The 11929-nt window shown below is 36.2% G+C and overlaps 1 protein-coding gene across 4 annotated transcripts in view; it reads right to left on the minus strand.

Annotated features, from left to right (window-relative positions):
• The window catches only part of LOC123868119, a 114267-nt gene extending 102866 nt beyond the window's left edge, over positions 1 to 11401 (minus strand). For all 4 annotated transcript variants that reach the window (XM_045910489.1, XM_045910488.1, XM_045910487.1 and 1 more), the window contains exon 1: positions 11125 to 11401. The gene's annotated coding sequence lies outside the window, so the exon portion shown is untranslated. The remainder of the gene's footprint in view (positions 1 to 11124) is intronic.
• Positions 11402 to 11929: the final 528 nt, after the last annotated feature.

Here is an 11929-nt window from a genome sequence, read left to right on the forward strand (position 1 = left end):
CATTACATCTCATAAGTTCGTTACTATATCTGGAAGTATCAAGTAAATGATTACGTTGCAGGCCACTTAGCAAGTGAGTTACTTAATAAGGCCTCGCCTCGGGCCTTATTGGGAAGGTCGTGGTGACATCATAGTGACATCGGAGTTGTTAGACGTGTGGGTTTATGGTGTTGCAGCTTTTTGCGAATCCGCGGCCTTTTTGTGGGTTTTTGCAACATTATCCATACTTTATATTATTATTGTTAAGATATCTATACAAATATTATAAATACGAAAGTGTGTCTATCTGTCTTCTAGCTTTTCATGGCCCAACAGTTTAACCGATTTTGATGAAATTTTGTACGTACTTAGTTTACGTCCCGGGGAAGATATGCAACTTTTCACCCCGGAAAATCAGAGAGTTCCCACGGGATTTATATAAAATTTGGAACAGAGGTAGCTTACATGCCGGAAATTGACATAGGCTACTTTTTATCCAGGATAATCAGAGTTCCTACGGGATTTTCAAAAACCCAAATCCACGCGGTCAAAGTCGGCGGGTATCATCTAGTAATGTCATAAATTATAATTTATTTTGAATCGCGCACGAAGTCGCCTGCAAAAGCTAGTATACTATAATATCATTGGTTTTTGCAGATATTATGGCGGTTGATAAGTGGTCAATAACTATAGTAGGTACAGAATACGGGTGAACGAATTTCAAACTGGTTTTCTGAGTCGTCTTTTTTATTCAATTTAAAGACTTTCGTTTGTTATTTAAAGTTCCTCACGTAAGAGCTGTAACTTCAGGTAATAATATTATGTGCTCTATTCAGCCAATACGCTTTTTAGGGTTCCGTACCTCAAAAGGAAAAACGGAACCCTTAGAGGATCAGTTCGTTGTCTGTCTGTCTGTCTGTCTGTCCGTCTGTCCGTCGTGTCTGTCAAGATACCTATAGGGTACTTCCCGTTGACCTAGAATCATGAAATTTGGCAGGTAGGCAGGCCTTATAGCACAAGTACAGAAATAAATCTGAAAACCGCGAATTTGTGGTTAAATCATTTAAAAAAAAATTAAAACATGTTTCAATTTTCAAAATACCCGAGTACGGAACCCTCAGTGCGCGAGTCTGACTTGCACTGGGCCGGTTTTTTAAAGAATACTAGGTAAGGTTATTATGGCAAGTTTATGATGACTTATATTCCCCTTTCCCTTCCAACTAAGCCCAATACATTATTCTTTTCCTAATTTTATTAGTACTAGCTAAGTCCTGGGCCCTAAGTTAGTAGCTTACACCTAGGACTTCGTGGACTACACAAACAAACCCCGACTTTACCCCCTTAGGTTGAATTGTGAGCTTTACCTACCTAGTTCATAAGAACTTTTTGAAAAACACTTGCTTTGAGACTACACACTCAAACAACAAACACTGTATCGAAAACCCGAGGCTTCTTTGAGTAAACTATGAAAAACGACAAAATGACCATTTCCATATCCGATAAGTAAACTTAAACTGCATCTGTGTCGTGGGAAACCCCTACATTAGCATAACTTAATAATAACCTTAACCTTTTGTAATTGCCCTCACCTATTAACTAAGATGAAAACAGTGTCACGTATTAGGTTAACCGCACATTGGAAGCAAATTTGTATCGTACGTAAACGAATGAACACTGGGCGTAATTACTCGTACGAATTGAGTGCGCACACTGAAGACTTTTTCTCCGTCAAACAGGCTGTGCTGCAGTGACTGTGTCTCGGTGATATAGCCTTTGTGAAATCCTCTTTGGTGCGTGATTAATAATCTGGATCTTCCAGACTCCAGACAAATCATTTTTTTGATCCCACTTTGATCCCGCAAATATTTGTGTCCTTTAACTAAGTTAATTACTAAAGTGTACCTATTTAAAAATCCCAACAAGTTAGGATTGTTTTTGGACGTCAAAACTACAATACTTGCATGCAGCTTGCGTACTACCGTAGACCTTGGAAGGTCAGGATTATCGTGCGTACGTGGTCGCACGAGTGAAATTCGTACGAAAATGCTTCCAAAGTGCGGTCGGCCTTATACCTACTTACTCATAATTTAGCAACTTAGATAATAGAGTGTGTGACATCCTTCCACCAGCCTACACCTATTTGTAAGAACATGACCTAGAGAATTGACAAAACGAGAGATCCTCTAATAATAATATTATGATTGCAAAATGTGTTCGTTTGTTGGTTTGTCCTTCACTAACTCCGCAACGGAGCAACGGATCGGTTTTAGGATGGATACAGTTAGTTTTTATCCCGGAAAATCTAAGACAGTAAATAGATTTTGCACTAGCTAGAATTTTTGAAAAGTAACAGATAGGTACAATAGGCACAATACAAACTAAAAAAGTCAGCCTCTTGTTACCAAAGGTTCCATAGATTTAAAAAAAAAAACACATTTAAAAAAGTCTTTAAAAAATATCCGAGAGCTTTAAAATTTTAGTAGGTAATGTAGTGCATACGAGTATTACCTAAATAGAAAAGAGCAGACGTATAATATTTTCCCTTTTTCCACTATCATTATCATTGCCGGCCCACTACTGAGTACGGCTTCTCTCAGAATGAGGAGGGTAAAGTCCATGGTCTCAAGAATCACTAATTTTAATCCATCAATAAGAACAGGCCTATAGAAAGGTTGCGGTTTTTACTTTTATATTTTCCGGTTAACGGCCCCCAGGCTAACTGTATCGCATACCGATAATTGTATTGCGATTTACTTTACGCCAAATTAACGGTGCATTTCCAATGTCGCTCTTACTTTTATTGTGCTGAAATTACAAGTTATAGTCACTAGATGTGTAAAACTATAATTAGTGTAAAATCTGTTGACATATCGTCAGACTCATTCCCGGAAGGGTATGGTTAAAAGGAGCACAAAATCATAACCGCGCCACGCTCTTTAAAAAAAAACACGACTTATTTCAATAGACGAACTAAAAAATAAAAAGTACAGCCGCCATATTGAATTTTCTTAAAAAATTTAATCTAGTGTCAAGAAAAAATCTTAAGTCAAGTTATGGGTGGAATAAAGGAACTTGAAAGGATAAAGTGTAATTGTTAAATTATATAATTTTAAAAATTACACCCCTTTTTTGGGCAGTTGTGTCAAATCGTTTCAAATAATACCAAATATGCTGGAAGGGTATGGTTAGAAAGATCAAAACTGTATTATTATTCTACGTCCGTGCGCCCGCTCAGGTGAGTGGCATTTAGTAAATACCCGAAGTGCATCTACCCCAGGCAGCATTTAGTAAATACCCGAAGTGCTATTCCGTTCGAAGTAGCTTCGTACTTGTAAATACCTGATCTACTAACACGTTGGGTATTTAAGAATAATGTTCTGCGACCGGGCAATGCGGTGAAAGCGGCCCGAAAACTAAAAGTTAAAAAAACCTTTTTATTACGGTCAATTAACGTGTAATTAATTATATCTCACATACAAGATTAATATAATATTATGTGCGTGAGTATCACTGAGCTATTTGGGAATGTGCTTAGTGAGAAAGTAAATCGGGGTAAATGCATACTAAAACTATAATGTGAAAATATGGTACAAAAAAAATCTTAACTGTGCTTATGTCTAATTTAAATTATTGTAACACTCAATATTTTAAGTATAAGTATAACATTATAAAATAGAACACAGTAGAGTAGAGAGCAAAATTAAAGTTTTTCAAGTATTATTTCCTACTCGATTATATAGTAAGATAATAATATTATACAAAAGATAAAGTTTTTGATCTAGTCATGTATAGTCAGTCTATTATTGTATAGTCGCTGCGCATGCAAAATCCGGTATTATGTAGGTATTTTTTTAATTTTCGTTTTTGATGTGATTTTGTTCGGTTTTAAAAGACCCGTGTGCATGCAGAGCCCCGTTTCTTTAGCGTGTGTGCTAGTTCAAGAGATAAGCTTTTTAGCCTATGTGATTTTGATCTAAAAGCAATTTGTTTCAAAAAAAAATTTTTTTAATAGACTCTCCTGAAAACTTGTGATTTTCTATATAGCGGAATTTTCATACGTAGCGACGATATCTACTTTCCTACTGAGAATAAAATTTATAAAATAGATATATATTTTTCTCACAGATTATCGCAGAGTTAGTTTGTTCCTCGTAAGTCATCGAATTCCGCAAATAACACCTGTTTCAATTAAGCTAAATCGATTCCGCTGAAGCAAGGTAAGGTATCTACAATAAAAATAATTACTTAGACATTTATTGTTATTACCTACACTGTATACTATAAATAATAAACATAAACATAAAAACGAGGAAACGGCCTGACAAATGAACGTGTTATTAACTACAGACAAGTATTTAATAAGTCTGACGTAGCGTCGTAGCAAGAAAAACAAAGAAAATTCCTTCATTTAATAGACCGTTAGTTTACAAAGTAGTATTGAAATAAAGATATTTAAGAGCTAAAGATATTTTAATATAAGCAAAACATATATCGCAGAGATTTCCAACAGTAACTTTTATTATTTTTTAGGCATACCTACTTAAACTGCAATTTTTTCAAAGTAGTCTGGAAAGAAGTATTATTTTTCTTTGTGAATTTTTGGGGAGTAGATCTCCCTGCTGGTCGATATGCGATAGCCTGGTACACTCATGCAAGGGACCGCCCACAGCAGGCTCAATTTGGTCGGTCCATCGCATGGGCGACCTTCCTAGCCTTCTGGTGACCTCCACCTTGCCCTGCATTACAAAGCGCTCAATTAAGTAACTCTCACGCCGGGAGATGCGTCCAAAAAAACTCATTATGCGACTCTGTAAGAAGTTAATGTCTGTCTGACAGTTAACGCAAATTTTATCTATTATTGAAAAACGAGTCGATCTTGATTCGACGAAAAGGTAAGGTTACTTGAGAAAAACTTACAAAATATAAAAGTTCTTGAAAACCAAACAAGTTATCAGAGGAACTAGTCTAGTTAACAAACAAATAAAATGTTATGATGCACCATAAAGCTGACAACCGGTCTGTAAATATACGAAGACCCCTTCAAATCTGATTACTGGACGAAAGCTTTGAATTATTTGGTGTAATTAGTAGAAATGCCGCGGGTGACTTGTTGAAGTTGTAAAAATAAAAACAGAACGTACTTTTAGTTATACGATACGATTTAGAGAAACTCGAGATCTAAACTACTTACTACATGATGTCAAAAATTTTAACTTTATATTATAGGTAAGTATTTTACTGTAATGTACAACACTTTTGGGATGGCCGAACACATTAAACCTATCTCGTTCAACGAAGGGTCTGGTTTTTTACATTTTATCCATTTACGTCTGAAAACGTTTTACTTAGTATTCGGCCATAGTACGGTTAACTGTACTATGCATAAATTCTTCTATCCATAGTCTGGTTGATCGGACAACTGAACTTGTACTACGGGTAAAAGATGGGATATAAAAATATCTTCCTAAGCCCTATACTTAGGTACATCTTAAAAATTTTCCTAGCGCTCTAGAGCGCTTTCCATATTAAACCAATCAAACTCAATGAAATTTTCTAGACACGTTTAAATAACAAACTGTCGTTTGCTAGGTTTTGCGTAAAAAGTGTACTTTCAAAGTTCAATTTAGATAAATCTGGAAACCATAGATACAGAATGTTTAGTTGTGTTTATTTTGGTTGGTTGGAAGTATGATTCAAATGAGAACCAATTACCTACGTTTGGAGCACGGCAGGAATAAATTCCTTTTAAGATTTGTAGATAAAAGTAAACCCATCAAGAGAGTATGTAATAGTCCCTACTTATAAGAGTGATCTGTATCTAAAATATCCCAAAATGTAAATGGTATTGGCCTCCTTGGGTCGTTGTCAGATAAGATATTATAGTTACAGTCTAGTTTATTTTTTCATTCATTAAAAAGAAACCATTTTCCGATTTCAAATATTTTTATGTTTGTAAAAAATATTACTTTTTACTTTTGGAAGCTTTCAGCAGAGAAAATATTATAGCGTCTTGAAAAGAAATATTGCAAAAATGTGAATATTAAAAGTCCATAAAGTAAAACTCGGTAAGTACAGTAATTCTTATGGTCAACGCACACTGAGGAGCAAGAAAATTTTCGAGAAATTTTTATTCATAAATGAATAATAAACTTTTTAAGATCTCTTGCAGAACGCTATTTTGAACTCGGTTTAGCTTGATCACTATCAATGAAAATTGCTCAAGCATTTCTCTGCTCAATGTGCGCTGACCCTTATACTGCATTCATAAAACATATAAGATCTCTAACCTTAAAATAATCTAGTTGAATATCTCATGGCAATAAATTAAGACACTAGAGGCGGGTTCTATGTAATGTAATGAACTTGTGATGAAAAGATAGAAAAAGTCACTGGTCGACCTTCAGTGTAATGTCAACACACATTCTAAAGGTATACGCATACCTTCTGTAAGCGGGCGAAATACATAAGATGAGATAATTTATCATATTTTAAATGTTTTGTGTATTATGGTTCCGTACCTCAAAAGGAAAAACGGAACCCTTATAGGATCACTTTGTTGTCTGTCTGTCTGTCTGTCAAGAAACAGGTTATTTATTTATTTTTAAGTTTATGATTTATCGAGCGGCACGGCTTTGCTGGTATGGTGGTAACTAGCCACGGCCAAATCCTTCCACCAGATTAGACCAAGAAATTATAAAATTCCAAACCCCTGCCAGGAATCGAGCCCGGGACCTCCCACTAAAAAGACCACAGCGCTTACCATTGCGCCAGGGAGGCCTTCGCCTACTTGTATTATCCATTTCATGATTGCGATGTATAATCAACTGCATGGGAAAGTCATTACGCGTAAGGCTATCACAAACCTCAGTAATGAAGTCCCCATATAAACGCGACTTTCGACCGTGCCTACAATCATCTCCTTATTGGCCCACGTGAGCTCATCGTTGCGTAATGGCTGCATTACGTGAACATCGGGTGTAAGGTGTTAAACCACTTCCCGACTATGCTTTATGAGGTTTGTGAGTAATATCACATTTTATGAGAAGGTAGGTTACGTCTGTGATACATAATAGCTATATGTGCCACATAAAAAACTCAGACTTGTATTCAGCGAGCAGTGAAGAGAGCTATGCTTGAAGTATCTCTACGAAATCAAATTAGGAATGAGGAGATCCGTAGAAGAACTGAAATGAACGACAGAGCTCAATGAATCGCGAAGCTGCCTCATATTAAGAAAGCTCTACTCAGCGGGCGATAGAAAGAACTATGCTCGGAGTAACTCTACGCGCTTAAAACAGCAATGAGGAGATCTGTAGAAGAACTACTGTATGTGACGTAGTTCAACGAGTTCTACTTACTAAGCGATGGAGAGAGCTACGCTCGGAATATCGCTATGCAATCAAATCAGAAATGAGGAAGGAGATTTGTAGAAGAACAAGAGTGAGACTGAGAAACATAGATCAACGAGTACCGAAGCTGCCTCGTATGCCTCGTAAGAAAGCTTTAATCTAGTGGGCGATTTAGATCGGGGTATCTTTAACCAATCAAATTAGGAATGAGGAGATCCATAGAAGAACTGGATTGAGTTACATTGAGACGCGAAGACTTAAACTAGGGTATATGACTCTGCTTGATAATATTAGAAACAGAGCCACATCCAATACTACCTTATAAGTTATAACCTAAAGATAAAGTGACGCCGCCTCATATTGGGTATACAGAATGCCGTTGCCATACAGCCCTAGGCCCGGCACATTGATTACCCTGGATACAAGTAGCATAAGATCGACTAATCACTATATTTAGTCGATGCGGACCAAGCTACGGAGGCTACGGACAAATTTTTTTTTTTAATTTTTTAATTTGCAGACACAAAAAAATCTTTATAAAATATATCTCGTCAAACTGCATCACAGTTTGTTGGCGAGTTAGCGCTCAATAATTATATCCTAAGCCTTTAACCTCTAATGTTAAATATTATTAAATATATAATTACCCAGTACTATTTTACAGTTTATTAACCCCCGACCCAAAAAGAGGGGTGTTATAAGTTTGACGTGTGTATCTGTGTATCTGTGTATCTGTCTGTGGCATCGTAGCGCCTAAACGAATGAACCGATTTTAATTTACTTTTTTTTGTTTGAAAGGTGGCTTGATCGAGAGTGTTCTTAGCTATAATCCAAAAAAATTGGTTCAGCCGTTTAAAAGTTATCAGCTATTTTCTAGTTTTCTTGTAGAAAAGAAGGTTAGATAACCGTTAGGTTCATAATATTCATGTGTCAATTGACAAATGTCAAGCTGTCAAGATGGACGTTGCCTAGATATACATAATTATTTATTTGAAAATGATTTGTCGGGGGTGTTGAAAATTTTTAATTTACACTTGTTAAAATCTATTTTACAGCTTATTAAAATCTACTATAGATATTTAGAACAATATAGTAAGTTTATACTTAATCTTGTCTCACTTAAGTTTGTCCTAACGCTTCTGAAACTCAAAACCGCTCAACCAAATTGGAACAAAATCAGTTCAGTAATTTGACCGTGAAGGAGTTAATAACAAAGGGCCAGACAGACAGCGTTTACAATATTAGTGTGGATTATTTAACAGTAAAATAGCAGGTGCGATTCCTAGCAGCCAGCGACCCGGAACGGAAGTGATTGCCAATAAGCTTCTTGGTGACGAGTGCCAGTTACGACACGAGTTACACGGAATTGCTGAGATGACTTCTTGTAGCGTAATTTAGCGAACATGATTGCGTACATTTTACGTTTTTTCCTACTTACATCAGCCCAAGCGCAATTAGTGTGACAACGCGTTTTGTAACGCTTTATCGATGCAAAAGCAAAGGGAAAGCGTTGTCACAGTGATTTTGCTTAGGCCGCTGCAATAAGTTGTTCCTTTATTAACCCCCGACCCAAAAAGTGGGGTGTTATAAGTTTGACGTGTGTATCTGTGTATCTGTCTCTGGCATCGTAGCTTCTAAACTAATGAACCGATTTTAATTTAGTTTTTTTATTTTGTTTGAAAGGTAGCTTGATCGAGAGTGTTCTTAGCTATAATCCAAGAAAATAGGTTCAGCTGTTTGAAAGTTATCAGCTCTTTTCTAGTTACTGTAAACCTTTACTTGTCGGGGATGTTAAAAATTTTTAATTTACACTTGTTTAGGTACATCACTAGCACTGGAATTCATAGTCAAGAGAAGGGCCAGTAGTTTGAGCTGTGCGTTGATAGATCAGTCAGTCAGTCTGTCAATCATTTTTTTCGTTTTAGGTATATATTTAGGAGACCACTAGTCGTAGTAATGTCGTAGTAATTCGCACTAGTCAAGAGACGTGAAGTAGCGAGTGGCATTGCGAACAGACGCACAATAGTTACCGTTTGACGGCAACCACCGTTCCGGGTCGCTGCCACCATCTGCCACCACAACACGCTACCACCTGCCACTAACTGTTCACCATGTTTGAAATTTCGGCGCTTTGGGCTTGATACCAATAGTCAGGTAATTTATCTTGACCGCCAATTATATTGAAAAATTCAAAAAAATGACCCGCAGTATAGCTGATTCATTAGACCGTATGTATGAGTAGTTACTGAAAATATTTACGACTAAATGCAAAGTTTAAATAGAATGTAATGTTCAGCATAAGTTTACATCCCATAAAAGGTCGTGCAGAAAGCGGATACCAAGCCAAAAGGGTTTTTCTATAAAACCAACCCTAATCCTGAAAAAAAAAAAAATGTTCTATACCACAGTTCACTCCGACTATACTAAGTCTATCCTTTGCCTACCTTACTGTACCTATACAGATACTTTTTAAATTTTATACACAAGATTTATGCCTACTACTTTTATGCGTTGAAATACAAAATGTAGTTTACGACAAAGCGTAAATTTCAGGCCGGTTCCTTGACACAAATACGTATTGTTTATTATGAATGTTACATTGTGTTAAATATAGTTCCGATTCATTAACTATGTTAAACAAAACAATAATGTAATGTAAGATTTCAAAATGTAAGTAGGTACATATATAGAACTTGGCTAACATGTAACTCGTTCAAACTAAGAAAGGGAAATCGTGTCGTCCATATCCATATTGTGACGTCTTAGCTAGAAAATAAATATATTCTGATTTAATATATTTTTTTATGAAGGAGTAATACTCCCGATGGATCTTGTCCTACAAACGTTGGGTACCTACATAGTTAGCTGTTACTTAGATTTGTTATTAATTCTAACGCAAACAATGTAGAGTTCAGATTGTAGAGTTATAGATAAACTCTACTCACATTCGATAAAATTTTTATAAAACTGCTTAGTTTATTTGAAACAAACTTTATAAAATCCAAATAGGTATATGCTTTTATATATAAAACCCAAAAAAATACATTATAAAATTACCGGTTTCCTTAAAAATTATGAAAAAATTAAATATAGGTAGCAGTGCAAGTCGTAAACTTAAAAGGTTAGTCCACGTGCTTTACTGCACTACACATAATAGTTCAAAGGCTTTACATTTCAATGAAATCTTCGAGAAATAGAAAGTAATTAAATAGGTAAGTATCTATCTAACTACTCTGTTATAACTATTATTATAGAGCCTTATTTATAATCCAATTAATACAAGTGTAAATTAAAAATTTATAACACCCCCGACAAGTGAAGGTTACAGAAACTAGAAAAGAGCTGAAACTTTCAAACGGCTGAACTGATTTTCTTGGATTATAGCTAAGAACGCTCTCGATCAAACAAAAAAAACTAAATTAAAATTGGTTCATTAGTTTAGGAGCTACGATGCCACAGACAGATACACAGATACCAGATACACAGATACACACGTCAAACATATATCACCCGCCTTTTTGGGTTGGGGGTTAAAAATTGAATATTTTGTCCCTATGTTCCTAGATAATACCTGTAATCATTGACCTTACCATTCTTCTCTCTCACTCATGATAAGGCATGGAATTGATTGAATACAGAATATACAAATCCAATAGGAAAAACTCTAAGTAACTAGATATTTTCTTTTCCCGGGAAAACTTATTTAAAACCTTCCAAATTGAAACTTAACTTTACATCGTCCAAGAATTGTTTCAAAAAAAGTGATAGACCATCACGGATGAAAGACTAGACTTACCTTGAATAATCTGAATAATAGGTATTTTGACAGCTGTTTCAGGTCAACAAAGCAAACAAGGCACTGTCTAAGGCCGCTAAGTTATAAAAGAAACAAAACCACAGACAAAAAACGAACAAACTGTCACTTTCACTGATTTGAATATCGAATTCGTTATAAACAGTTCGGGATTATAGTTTTCAGTATTTCGTTAGTTTTCGTTTATATCTTAAAAGATCGCCGCGAGAACGCGCGCATGCGTTCGCAATCACGCGCAACACTGACTTTACTGTCGGCCATTTTCTTAGCGCGTGGTGGGAGCAGAAAGAGGAAATAAATGGAAAGAACATTAAGGTGCCTCCACACCTGCGCACGCGCACGGACCATGCGATCTATGGGCATCACGAAATATTAATAACATATTCGTAGTGGGATGTGATCACGAGTGCTTTCTTTTCCTTATTAATTGATGACAAGTTGGTAAGTGCGTGCGATCTCACCCGATGGTAAGTGACGATGCAGTTTAAGATAGAAGTGGGCTAACCAGGAAGGGATATCGCAGTAATCTCGCATAACTCGTCATCCCATCCATCCAGTATCGATCCCTACGCAGCTGGTTTAGAACGGTAAATCACTTGACACCATTTTGTCGGCAGGGTAGTGATTAGTCACGGCGGAACACAAGACCAGGCCTGAGTAATAATAATTCAATTCATTTATTTTTCTTGTATGTAAGCCAACCCTGCTAACTGCCGCCATTTTTTGAAGCACGCTCGTAGTTGTCAAAAGTTGCATAAACGCCGCGCCAATAACTATGTAGTATATG

Source organism: Maniola jurtina, chromosome 9, assembly GCF_905333055.1.
Source record: "Maniola jurtina chromosome 9, ilManJurt1.1, whole genome shotgun sequence".
In the NCBI taxonomy this organism is placed as follows: domain Eukaryota; kingdom Metazoa; phylum Arthropoda; class Insecta; order Lepidoptera; family Nymphalidae; genus Maniola; species Maniola jurtina.